Below are 14,154 nucleotides of genomic sequence, written 5' to 3' on the forward strand. Positions count from 1 at the left end.
GCACCTGTCCATACCTGACCTCTGATTCAAGAACAAGGGTCTCTGCCCCTGGGAGGTCCGGCCTGAGGTTTCAGAACACCTCTGCCTGGGTAGGGCCCCCTGAAAAGATGCAGCCACGGAATTTCCAGCTGCCTCTGCAGCCCTGGGCTCTGAGCTCTGGTCCCTCCACCTCTGCTTTCTGGGCTCCATTTCCCCGTGGATGTTTAGAAAGTGCCCTGGCAGGAGGATGGGAGGATGCGACCTCACCCACTGTGCAGTCCTTCCCTCAAGCTCACAGCCCCGTGCTTTGTGCCATCCCACTCCTCAAAGCAGGAACTCCGCATATTTTGCCACTTTTATAGTCGTTTATGGTAGGAGTGTGAGTCAGTCTCTTACTGTATCACAACCAGAACCTACAACACACTTGAAAAAACCCAAAGTGGTTCTGAGGGTTTCAAAAACTAAAACTCAGTGTAGGATTTTATTAAACACTTTTACAAATTGGAGTTAGGTTTTGGATTCTAACAGACGCATCACAAAATATACATCTCCAAACCCAATTTCCTTATCATTATGTAATAATAAGCTTACAGTTATGAGAGATTTCCCAAGTGACACTGATCAGGACGCTAGTCATATCCTCTGAAGGTGAACGTTTTTAATTTTCATTTTGTTGCTAATGTAGAACCCACTGAGAGATAGTGTAAGAAGAAACACCTGCAAGGATTGCAAAGAACAGAGAATGGAGAGTTAGAAGCACTATGAGCTGTGTTCATTCCTATACTGAAGTATTGAGTGTCAGATCAAAGAGTGAAGGAAATTGCTTTATTTTCTTCAGATGTCTTTTACATCTATTAAGATATAGAATCATAAAACAATTTTGAAGAATGAATCATTACCAAAAATGATATTCAGTCTCTGCAGTAATGAGTTTTGACATTGATTTTTTAATTCGCATATATTTAAGTGACCACAAGTTTCTCACTGTAAATACCATGTAAAGTTGTGGGAACAGGAGAGGATAGGCCCCTCACAGATCACTGCAGTATAATAGGCATAAAAAAAGTTCACATAATATTTATGCTTTTGAAAAATGTGGTAAGGGAACAACAGATAATTTTGAGGATCTTAAATTAGGACAGATTTCAAAGTCAACATTTATTGGTGAAAAGAATAAAAAGACTCAACATTTCAAGGTAATGGCACCACATTCAAGAGATCATCTAATGAGTCACTGAGCAATTACTAAAAATTTTGAGCCTGTAAATAATAGGAAAACGTCAAATTAAAATATTGAAAAAAAATCCATGCAGCGTCTTAATTTACTACAGGAATATAAACTAATGTTGAAAAGAAAAACTCATTCTGGGAGGTAATGTTACTATGATGCTTTATTAGTGGTAATAAATATAACTTATTTCAGTAAAATTTATCATTAATAACAACCACATTACCTAAATATTCTAGATTGAAATAATATTTAGACAAGTTATGTGCTTCATATCTGCACACATTAAAAAGCATTTTACATGATTAAACATAAAAATATTAAAACAATTTTCCAATCAATTTGAAGTAAAGCAGACACCACAGAACTGCAGAATTACACATTTAGCCACAGGTAAGACTATTTTTCAATTACCAAGTATTGTTTATAAGTTAGTCATAATAAAAAACAAATGATTATTAAATATGGACAATAAAGACTACATGAAAATGTAGGTCTTTGAAAGTTGCTCTTAGGTGCTAATGGCTGTCAAATTTTGCTAAAAATTACTTATATTTCATTAAAAATATTCATTTAGTACTTAAAACTAAAGTTAAATGGTTAAAAAATACAATATTTAAAAAATAATTTATTTTAATTGAATTTTTTAACGAATCTTATCATTTCTCCTACATAAATAAACACTCAAGTGACCCATTATGTCTCCTCTGAAAAATTTCTCACCTTTCACCTACTACAACTACTACTGTAGTTCTCAGTACTGAGCATTTGGCCAGGTAGCAGTTTCAAAAATAAAGAAAATGGGTTACATGGGGACACACACAATTCTTGAATTTGCTTCAGTTCTTCCAGTCTTCAAAAGCCTCTACTGCCGATGCAAGGGACACGGGTTCGTGCCCCAGTCTGGGAAGATCCCACATGCCGCGGAGCGGCTGGGCCTGTGAGCCATGGCCGCTGAGCCTGCGCGTCCGGAGCCTGTGCTCCGCAACGAGAGAGGCCACAACAGTGAGAGGCCCGCGTACCGCAAAAAAAAAAAAAAAAAAGCCTCCAGAAGCCCGCATATCCCTAGGACTTTTTCCTCTGCATTTGAAAGGAACTTCATCCAACTAATATGCTTAGAAAATTCAAATAGGTGTTTCCCCGGTGGCGGTGTCACAGTGGTTAAGAATCCGCCTGCCAATGCAGGGGACACAGGTTCGAGCCCTGGTCCTGGAAGATCCCACATGCCGCGGAGCCACCAAGCCTGTGTGTCACAACTACTGAGCCTGCGCTCTAGAGCCCGCGAGCCACAACTACTGAAGGCCGCTCCCTAGAGCCCCTGCTCGCCGCAACTAGAGAAAGCCCACATGCAGCAACAAAGACCCAATGCACACCCAAATTTTAAAAAATAAATTTTAATAAAAAGAAAATGCAAATAAATCTTTTGGGGATCAGCTTAAAGTTCAAATTAGCAGTGAGTTTTGTAACGGTAAATACAAATTTATAAAAGAAAAATAAATCCGCTGAGGCTAAAAAGGAGAGTTTCATCACCGCATCCACTTTCTCTTAGGGCATTTACTTGAAAATACTTGTTTTTTCTTCCTTTGCCCATTATTATATAAGAAAATATTTTTAAAGGCTATATATGCCTTTTGTCAGTTTTACAATCTGGGAATCTTTTTCTCCAGGACCTGAGAGAGAGACAGCTCTTTGAAATTCAACCATCACGGAAGACAGTACCCTTATGTTTCTGTTTTTGTGGAAGAGTAGGAGCCTAACTTCAGCAGGTGCCTGGGTCTAATTTATAAAACTACCTCCTGTCATAAAGGTAAAAGAAATTTATATTTCTTTTAGATAAAGACACTTAGCAGATGCCAATGGCCACCCCAATTACATGGTAAATTTATCATGAACTATATGAAAACTGGTACTGTCAAAAATCCTCTAACTTGAGAACTAGTTCTCATTTATCTCAAAAACACCTATGTAACAGATTATATTGCCTGGCTATATAAAAGGGTGAGATTTCTTACTTACTTCACAGTCTCCTTACTAGATTGCCTGTAATGCACATCACATTCTGCCTTAATGCTTATTCAACAGAAAAAAATGTTTTCTTTCTCTTCTATTTATGTGCAGAGGTTTTCTGGGTTAACAGGACATTTTATTTATAATTATGTTTCCACAACACTTCCAAACCCAGAACTCCAAAACACTGAAAATTTCCTAAATGGTATTATCAGGAAATCCCTGAACTTCATTAGTAAATAACACACACATTTTAGAAAGTCATCTTTGAGTAATTATTATTTTTACATTTTTTATTATGGTAAAATATACATAATGAAAAATGCACCATTTTAACGATTTTGAATATACAATTTGGTGGCAGAAAGTACATTAACATTGCTTCGCGACCATCAAGACTATCCATCTCCAGAATTCTTACATCATTCCAAACTGAAACTCGGTACCCATGAAACAATAACTTCCTATTTCCTCATATCCCTAGATGTTGGCAACCACAATTCTACTTTCTGATGACTCCCAGAACCTCATGTAAATTGAAATTATAAATCATACAATATTTGTCAGACAGAAATGACGTATTTCTGTGAAGTTCCACTGAGTGTGCCTGCTTCTCCAGCCTCCCCTTCCACCTCCTCCCCCTCTATCACCTCTGCCACTCCAAGACAGCAAGACTGATCCCTCCTCTTCCTCAGCCTCCTCACCCTACTCAACATGAAGACATCAGGAATGAAGACCTTTATGATAATCCACTTCCACTTAATGAATAGTAAATAACTATCATGCTGTACAGTTAATAAACCTAGCTGTTGTGTATGTATGTGTGTCTGTGTGAAAATCTAATAACTGTACAGCAAGAACTGTAGAGATTTTTTTGTGTCATCATCATCATTGCCTAAGTATTCATCATGTAGAACATTGGTAGATATTAGGCTTATGTGCTAGGTCTCTTCCTAATGAGGTCCCTGTCATGAGGGGCAAGAGTAAGACCTAAACACACAGACAGCATCAGTATCAATTCTTCACAGACCCAGAGAGTGAGCCCCCAGGTTAATATCATGAGAAGAGCAAAAGATTAGTCTATAAAATGAAAATAAATAAGCAAAATAAAGACCTTACTCAAAATGATACATTTAATTTCAAAACAACAAAAGCAGAGATCATCAGATGTACTTACAAGCAAACTGCTGCTTAATCACATTGTGTTGAACATGGAAAACCTGGAGTTAAAGTCAAGTTGTGCCATACAATGGTGGTTGCAGTTATATGTGGATATTTATCTCATGGCTGAGTTGTGTGAATAAATTATGAGTAGATTTATATAAATAAAATAATGTCAGACTTACTATTGAGAAGGTAAAGAATGAAATCTGCTATAAAACCCAAAGGTGAATTAGGAAAAGAGACTGTGGTTGGCAGAGTTTTGATGGCTGTGAACTTTGACTCCTGGGGTTACTCCCATGAATATGTTATGTTACATGGTAAAAGAACTTTACAGATGTAATTAAAGTTGCTAATCGTTTGACTTTAAAATAGAGATTACTCAGGTTAGCCTAATGTAATCACATGCACTCTTAAAAGTAGAGAACTTGTTCTGGCTAAGACAGAAGTGGAAGTCAGGCAGATCTGAAGTGTAAGAAGAAAGACTGCAACTGACAATCTCCTGTTGTGGCTTGAATATAGAGGAAGTCAGATGGAAACTATGAGAAGGAGATAAATTCTGCTTTGTGAGTGTGAAAGCGGACCTAGAGTTCCAGATGAAAAGAAATAAATGAATCCACTATTATATTTGGGAGACTTCAACACCGGTCTACCAGAAATGGACAGCTCCAGCAGTCAGGAGTGAAGGAATAGAAATCATACAATGTCTGCTCTCAGACCACAATGGAATTCAAGTAGAAATCAAAAAGAAAAAGATAGCTGGAAAATCCCAAAATACATGGAGATTTAAAAAAATACTTTTAAATAACACATGCATCAAGGAGAAATTTCAAACTATTTGGAACTAAATGAAAACACAACTTGTCAAAACTTGTAGGTTGCAGTGAAAGCAGTGCCTAGAGGAAAATTTACAGCATAAAAGGAAAATACAAAATCATTAGTCTAAACTTCCATCCTAGAAAACTTTAAAAAGAAATCCAAATTAAATCTAAAGCAGAAAAAGAAATAATAAAAATTAGAGTAGAAACTAATGAAATTGAAAACAGGAGAGCATGGGTGTTGGATTTTCTCAAATACTTTTTTTGGCATTTATTAACTTATTTAAAAGATATAGGCTGGGGACTTCCCTGGTGGTCCAGTGGTTAAGACTCTGTGTTCCCAATGCAGGGGCACAGGTTCAATCCCTGGTTGGGGAACTAAGATCCTACATGCTGTGTGATGCAGCCAAAAGAGAAAAATAAATAAAAAATAAAATAAAAAGGCCTATTCAGATTGTCTATTCTTACTTTCTACTGAAGACTTTGAATCAATAATTAATAAACTTCAAAAGCAGAAAGCACCAGGCCCAGATGGGTTCACTGGTGAATTCTACCAAATATTTAAGGAAGATATTATACCAATTATCTACAATCTCTTCCAGATGAAATGTGCCGAGGAAATACTTCCTAACTCATTCTATGAGGCTAGCATTACTCTAATACCAAAACCAGACAATAACATTACAAGAAAACTACAGACCAATATCTCTCATGAGCACAGAAGCAAATCCAACAATGTGCAAAAAGAATTATACACCACAACCAAGTGGGATTATCCTAGGTATGCAAGCTGGTTTAACAGTCAAATACAAATTAATGTAATCCATCACATCAATAGGCTAAGAGAAGAAAAATCACAGTATCATATCAATAGATGCAGAAAAAACATTTGAGAAAATCCAAAAATGATTTATGATAAAAACTCTCAGCAAACTAGGAATAGAGGGGAACTCTCTCAATTTGATGAAGAAAATCTACAAAAATGTAACAGCTAACATAATAATTACTTGTGAGGAGCTCAAAACTTCCCCACTAAGATCAGGAACAAGGCAAGTATGTCCTGCTACCCACTGCTTTTCAGCATTGTCCTGGAAGTCCTAGCTAATTCAGTAAGACAAGAAAATAAAATAGAAACGTATACAGATTGGGAAGGAAGAAATAAAACTGTCTCTGTAAACAAATGATACAAATGTCTATGTATAAAATCTGAATCAAAAACAACACAAATCCTCAATCCATTAAGCAATTATAACAAGGTTGTTCCTATACACCAGCAATGAATGAATGGAATTTGAAGTTAAAAATACATTACCATTTACATTGGCACCTCTCCAAAATGAAATACTCAGGTATAAACCTAACAAAACATATACAAGAGCTATTTGGGAAAAACTATAAAATTCTGATGAAAGATATCAAAGAAAAACTAAAAACAACTCAGCACACAACAGGCCACAGGAAAGAAAACTATTACAGAAAACTTTGGAGAGTCTTGCAAGAAAAGATAATGGTCCACGTAATTAGTAACCACGTCAGTGATGGCAATTCCTGGCATAAGCAGGCATGAGGAAATGTCAGCTAGAGGAAAGAAATAGGATCTGGGGTACAGGGGTGTCTTAGATCTGGACAGTTACCAGGCCAGGGAGAAGGCAAGCAAAATAGGATCTATTGGGCTTCCCTGGTGGCGCAGTGGTTGAGAGTCTGCCTGCCGATGCAGGGGACACGGGTTGGTGCCCCGGTCCGGGAAGATCCCACATGCCACAGAGCAGCTGGGCCTGTGAGCCATGGCCGCTGGGCCTGCGCGTCCGGAGCCTGTGCTTCTCAACGGGAGAGGCCACAATAGTGAGAGGCCCGCATACCGCAAAAAAAAAAAAAAAAAAAAAAAAAAAAGGATCAATTATAGTGACCAGTAGATGCCTAACCCTGAATCATTCTTTGTGAGGCTGCAGGGAAGGTGTTGCGGCTTTTCAAGGAGAGAAGAGGGCAGTGCCCACACCTTATCTCAACCAACCACAGCACCTACTTAAGGACTTGTGGAAGGAAGCAGTTTCTGTGGTTCTGATGTAGGAAGGGCAGATCAGGCTCTAGGAAAAAAAGAGAGAGCAGGGAATACCTCACAGTACAGAGGTGGGTGTGAGGACCTTACCCAGGGAGGTTTTAAGTTTAAGGTTCTCCAGCATCACATCACAGTACAGGTGTCTCTGAACCTCATAAAGGAGACTCCACTCCTCTCAGGAGAAGTACACAACCACATCTTCAAAGGTCACAGTGCCTTTTCATGGTGGTGAACAGATAAAACCATAAACAACTTTTCTCTGAGTACCCACAATCCATCCCATACACATCTACCCCATGCCCATCCTTCTCCCAAGCCCCCCAACTCAGGGGACAAACCAGGCCCTGGTGCAACTTGTGCTGTTTTCTCCTTATGGGCTCAATGGTCATGAAGTCCAACAATCAGCAACAAGTGGCAGATGGAGAAACAGGTGTCTAAGCTGTGGGCCTGGGGAAGATGCATCCACCCACTCCTGTCAAGCTATTCCCAATACAACCAAAGACACAGAAGTCTCAACACCAGAGCCCTGGGGCCATCAGACACACTCCCTCTCCAAGTACACATGACTTGCACATCCCTCAACACCACAGCCACATGCCCATGGCCACCATGCCTCACTGCCCCAGAACACAGGCATCTCCCTGGCCTCTCTATATGTTATTTTTGTTTTAATCACCTCCTCTTTACCCCACTGGAATTCCTGTCCTAGGGTTATGGAGATGCAGAAGATATGACACCTGACACTGGACAGATGAGATCAACAACAGTTTATTAATTAGAGATATAGCCTGCGAGAGGAGGACATCACATACCATACAGGGCCACATGAATGTTGTACACTGGAAAAAAGAAAAAACCCCACCAGGGGTTGTGCGGTGGAAGTTTTTTAGGATCAAGAGGTCGGGGTACAACCTGTTTCCTAGAGGATGATGCAATGGCTTGTCTGAATAACTCTGCAGGCCAGTAGAGAACTGAAACCCACTTCAAAAAAGATTAGCAATGTTAAAAAGGAGATGGAAGGTGAAAACAGAGTCACTGTGCTAAACCCCACATAAGCAAACCAAGACTTAATATTCAATACCCAACCTAACTGCGGTTTCAACCTCCAGGAAAGTAACCTTTAACTAATCAGCCTGGAATTTCCTGGTCAGAACTAGTGAGGTAATCCGCCCAATAGACCCCTTTCGTTCCCCACTGGAGGGCAAACTTGCCTGAGACAATGCATTCTTTGCTAATAATTTCCCTTTTCCACACCCTTTCCACATTTAAAAACCTTTCCTTTTCTACAGCTCAGTGGAGCTCCTTTCTATTTGCCAGATGGGATGCTACCCAAAGCATGAATTGTTGAATAAAGCTAATTTGATCTTTCTTTTTTGGGGGGCCTGCCACACAGCTTGCAGGATCTTAGGTCCCCAGCCAAGGATCGAACCCATGCCCCGGCAGTGAGAGTGCTGAGTCCTAACCACTGTACCGTCAGGGAATTTCCGCCAATGTGAGTTGAGTTTTTCTTAAGAGAAGGAACTGCTCTAGCCCCCTTGATAAAATGGGAGACCCTATCCAAGATCACCAATTCGAGAGGGGAACTTACACTCAGGCCATTTGAGCCACTCTAGGTTTTATTAGATGTCAAGGCAGCACGTGATAATGGGCCTTTATTTTAGGCCTTAAAAATACAACTTTGCAGAAAGCACCCAGAGTTGCCTGGCAAATTCAAACAAGATTCAATATTAGCTTAGACCTCCCATGGCTCCCACTGGGGGTGGAAACATCTAATCCCTCTATGAAGGCCTCCCTCCCTGTATGGCTATTCCTTGCCTAAGACTAAGCCACACAGAACCACCTGTCGACGTTGGATGCCCATGGCCCTCTTGCATTTCTGTGCTGCTCTTGCTGTCCCTCAGCTATGACAGCCTTCTCTGTCCATCTAACCCTCATTCAAAGTCCAGTCCCACTTACCAACAACCCCAGTCCTATTAAATAACACAAATGACCATACTTGCCCTGACCATATCCACCAGGCTAATTGAAACATTCCAGGCCCCAGCAAAGTCCTCACAGAATCTTGGTGAGTCCATAGTGTGGTGAATAAGAAATAGCTCTGGTCTGCATGTCATCTTGCCTCAAGCACTCCTATGCCTTGACATCCATCTCATATCTACTCTTCTCTTGGAAGCCTTGGCCACTTGCCAGGCTCTCATGTCTGATATACCCTACATTTATGGCCACATACCTCCCTCAATTGCACTTAAGAAACCAAAACCATCACTCAGGTACTCAAGCAAGAGAATAAGTAGTCAGTCTCTATCCTCCACTTCCTGCTTCCTGAACAGCTTTAGGACCGTAACATGAAGATTATACCTCCTGTGACCACAGGTCACTTACTTGGGTCCACATAGTACCTACCACTTTTTGAATGTCTCCAACTAGAACCCCTCTTTTGATTTCACAACTTGTGAGTCCAGCTGACAATCTGATGCCTCCACTTACTTGTCTCTGAAATACCTCAGACTCTTAACATGGTTAAAACAAAGCTCCTGATACCCCCAGTGATTATTATTCCTACTACCAACTTCCTCATCTCAGTTGGAGCTTCCATCCCTACAGCTGCCAAGACCAAACACGCTGGGGTTATCCCTGAGTTCTCTGTTTCACTCTCTCACCATCCATACTATAAAACCTAGTTGCCCCTTTTTAGAACATGCATCCAGACTCCGACCACATCTCCTAAACCACAGCCCTGGCCCATTAACCCTCAGTAGCCTCCACCTTGCTCCTCCCTCACTCCCACAGTCTGTTCTCCACTTTACAGTCAGATGGAGCCTTTTTAGACCTTGGTAATATCACCTCCCTCCTCTGATCCAAACCTCCCAATACCTCCAAAATAGATGCCCCATTTCTCAGGCAGTCATCCTATATTCCTTTCCTTTGTTCATACCAGAAAGAGAGACCTGTGGTTCCTTAACACTCCCAGCTCAGTTTTAACACTAAGTATTTGCATAACCTGGTAGCAGCTCCTGGGTTAACCTTCCACACTAGTTTACACTAGTCGCCAGAAATGGGAACACCTCCATATCACCCCTGATATAGACTTAGAACCCTGGGCTTGGGGTTTCTCTAGGGTCCCCAGACCCAAGGACTGGGAAAATGGCACGTAAGAGTCTCAGGACACCACAAACCAGAAAGCATCCGAGTGAGGGTTGGAGCCAGTAAGGTACTAGGACACCACTACCATACCTGTTTTGTTTCCATAAGTACTTCTGCAGCTTTCGGACTCTGTGGGAAGAGACAGGCCTTATAAGAATGTAACTGTGGGTTAGAAACGTTGAAGCTCATGCCACCCTGTATTTTTCCTTGCCTGGCCTTGGAGCCAGACGACTTCAGGTTGGTCGTCTGACCCCTGTTACTCGGTGCTCTGTATCACCCTTTACCAGCAGTATGGCCTTGAACAAAGATTCAACCTCCTAGTGCCTCCATGTCCTCATCACTCCCCTCAAATCTGTTTTTCCTTTGAAGGGCCTTGGGAAACATTTAAAACGCTAATGTAAATCCTGTTCCCCTTTTGTTCAAAATTCTCCATGCCTTCTTAGGTCCTCACAATGAAGATACAACCCTCAGCCTGACAGTCCGGGTATGACCCCGCTTCACCTTCTTTGTGTCCTGCAGACATCAGATGGACCCCAGGTTTCCCGAATCCTCCCGGCTCAATCCGACCTCTAAGCCTTTGCACCTGCGGGTCCCTCCGCCTGTCACCCTCTCCCACGCGCCATCACACTGTCGGAAACAGAGCCCCACCCACAACCGCCTCACCGTCCTGGACACCGCGGCCTGGCCTGCGGGCACATGGGCAGGTGCCCAGCATTCGGGGCTTTAGTGCCTGATGGGGTGAGGGCCCGAAGGACTACCGTTTACCTGAGGCTGGTGCCTAAGCGCCGCCGCCGCCGCCATCGGACTCTGTGAGCGGAGCGGCGCCGGGAGCCGCGGGAGAAGTGGGACCAGGGCACGGCGGACCCTCTCCCGGGCCTGGTGCGGGGCCCACGGGCGGCGTCGCCGAGCCTCAGACCGGCCTCTGTGCAATGGGGACTATGCCTCTACTCGGACCTTCCCGGTTCCGTCACCCCGTTTCTAACACGGAGCTCCGGAACTGACCCATAGCAGTTAAAATGGGCAGTAAAATGGTCTCCTTGAGGAGGAGGCCGGAGGTCCCGCCCTTACAAGTTGCGCCTCAAACGGAAACTGCCTATCTCCTGAGAACTCATTGGTTACTCATACTGCCCTTTTCCGTTGAGCGTTCTGGGTAATGTAGTTCACATAGATGCACGAACCTACCAGGCTTTTCAGGAAAAAAGGCTAAACTCCACAATGAGCGGTGCTGGAAAACAGGAAAACAGTGGCTCCAGTTCTAAGGACAGATTTTGTTCTTCACAAAAGGACCATACTAAAATCTGTGGGAGTGCTGATGTTTGTGTTACCAAACGGAACTTAGTCCGCTGGCTTCACAAAGCCAATCTACTGCCACCTGGTTGTGGTTAAGGAAAGAACAGCATTTACTGCAGGGCACCAAGGAATGGAGTGGAAGACAGATCTCAGATCCACTCCCATGCGGTCTTTGAGTTAGGGGTGGTGTTTTTGTTTGTTTGGCTTTTTTTTTGGCCATGCCACCCGGCATGTGGGATTTTACTTCCCCCACCAGGGATCGAACTTGCACCCCCTGCATTGTTAGCGCACCTGCATTGGAAGCGCACAGTCTTTACCACTGGACCACCAGGGAAGCCCCTGAGTTAGGGGTATTTTTTAAAGGGGAAGAAGAAGAGACCAGGATTAATTATCTTGTGACACTTCTTTTTTTTTTTTTGTGGTACGCGGGCCTCTCACTGTTGTGGCCTCTCCCGTTGCAGAGCACAGGCTCCGGACGCGCAGGCCCAGCGGCCATGGCTCACGGGCCCAGCCGCTCCGCGGCATGTGGGATCCTCCCAGACCAGGGCATGAACCCATGTCCCCTGCATCGGCAGGCGGACTCTCAACCACTGCGCCACAAGGGAAGCGCTGTGACACTTCTTAATCGTGGATATGGGAATCAGGATGTCTCTGGTTTATAATTCTCTGGCCACGTGATCCATGGCTCCGGGGTCTGTTAGCTAATCTTGCTCTAGATAAACAACCTGAGTTTGTATGTTAATGATATCTATAAGAGCATTTTTAGTGCCTACGGTGATGTTATTGACAACAGCAATTTTAGTCATCTGATTCTGGTTGATTAGTGTTCAGTTAGCCCAGGATTGAGGTTATAGGGGATAAGAAAGGGAATAACGTTTTGGATAGAGAGATTAATCATAAACTTTGTAAGGGAACTCCGTTTGAGGGGGACTCAGTTTCATTTGGAGACATTATTTCAGACTCAGTGAAGCAGCCCAGCATGTTCCCAGAGTCTAAAAATATCATTTGAGATGCTCTCAGTGGTCACAAATCTAAAGGCATGTATCATTCCCTACAGTAATTAAGAAACAAAATGACTCCACTGGAAGCTGAAGCTAATAAACATTATTGTTTTGTAGTTCAAAGGTATGCACTCTCAAGCTTTAGATTCATTTTTTGACAGTCCATGTATATTTATATTTGGTCAGGGACAAGAGAAAAACAACTCCAGATAGGGCCAGAACCTGGAGGATAGAAGAGGGATGTTCACCAGCCTGAAGCAGGAGTGGAAAGATGGATCTCCATCAGTGATTCCTGCATAAAACATTTCTCCTCCATTATAATTAATAATTGTATCCAATTATGAAACACTTATCTACTGAATACCTCTTAATCCATATCCTGACACATATTCAATTCCTTCAGGAATCTGAAATCAATCTCAAACAGAGAATAAGGAAACAAATGTGGAACATATAGCAAAACATGCTCTCAACACCTTGTTAAAGAGAAAAACCACAGGCCCAAAATGACATCACTTGTGCTAAAGACCATAATTCCAAAACTAGACTTAATACCTAACCTAATTGCAGTTTCAACCTTTCTGAAAAATGTAATCATAATCAACCAGTTTGGAATTTCTTGGCCAGCACCAATGAGGTAATCTGTGCGCCCTCTCTATCTTCTCCCTGAGGAAGAAGGGGCAATGAGCATGACAAAACCTGTGCCATTCCTTTCCCCACCAAAGATGTTTCAGCCTTAAAATAATCCTTTTCTTTTTGGCAACATCCTTGCCCCACTCCACTTCTGCCTATAAAAACCTTCCATTTTGTGCAGCCCCTTAGAGCATCCTTCTAGTTGCTAGATAGAATGCTACCCAATACATGAATCACCTAATAAAGCCAATTAGATCTTCAAATTTACTCAGCTGACTTTTGTTTAACAGTTGAAATATTGGGAGTATCTTAAACAGATGATTTCATCTTTTTGCTGGAAAATAATGATGATTTTTCTAGTCATTACTGGGACTGACCTCCACGTGGAATTGAAATTATCTCAGAAAAGCAGCTGTAAAATGCAAATTATAGAAAGCTATTAATAACAATTAAGTAGTGATTCAAAGATGGTAGCAGAAATAGTTCTGGTGAAACATCCATGAATGGTGAAAAAAGTTAAGATCTCCGAGGTGTTTTAGCAGTGATGTCTGAGAAGACATGGAATTAAGCTCAGTACCCGACAAGAATGGTCACTCTGAAGAGTCTGTCTCCAAACTGTGATCCTTCTTCATTCTTGAAAACCAAATTGACCAAATCCCAGTTGGAGGAAGAGTTAAAGAGGACATTCAGAGTAAAGATGATTGCAAAAATAAATGGAATAGCTGAGGTTTGCACTATAGTATTATCCTTTTAGAATTGTGTCTGCATTTATGTGTGTCATTCTGTGTGGGTCTGTGTTCAGATATTTTCCTATAAAAGTTGTTGGCTCAGGAAAAA

General features: G+C 41.9%; 2 protein-coding genes and 1 long non-coding RNA gene across 5 annotated transcripts in view; 1 reads left to right on the forward strand and 2 right to left on the reverse strand.

Annotated features, from left to right (window-relative positions):
* Positions 1-14,154, reverse strand: part of LOC101284368 (zinc finger protein 211-like) — a 274,839-nt gene that overhangs the window by 201,921 nt on the left and 58,764 nt on the right. The gene's annotated exons all lie outside the window — the stretch shown is intronic.
* LOC101283876 (zinc finger protein 551) overlaps positions 1-14,154 on the forward strand; it is a 270,119-nt gene that overhangs the window by 110,158 nt on the left and 145,807 nt on the right. The window lies entirely within an intron of this gene.
* On the reverse strand, positions 299-12,035 carry LOC117197942 (uncharacterized). Its single transcript, XR_004478839.2, has 3 exons — positions 11,159-12,035; positions 10,484-10,522; positions 299-2,182 (listed from the first exon to the last, which is right to left on the reverse strand). It is a non-coding gene; the product is annotated as an uncharacterized LOC117197942 (long non-coding RNA).

This window comes from Orcinus orca, chromosome 20 (genome assembly GCF_937001465.1).
Source record: "Orcinus orca chromosome 20, mOrcOrc1.1, whole genome shotgun sequence".
NCBI lineage: Eukaryota > Metazoa > Chordata > Mammalia > Artiodactyla > Delphinidae > Orcinus > Orcinus orca.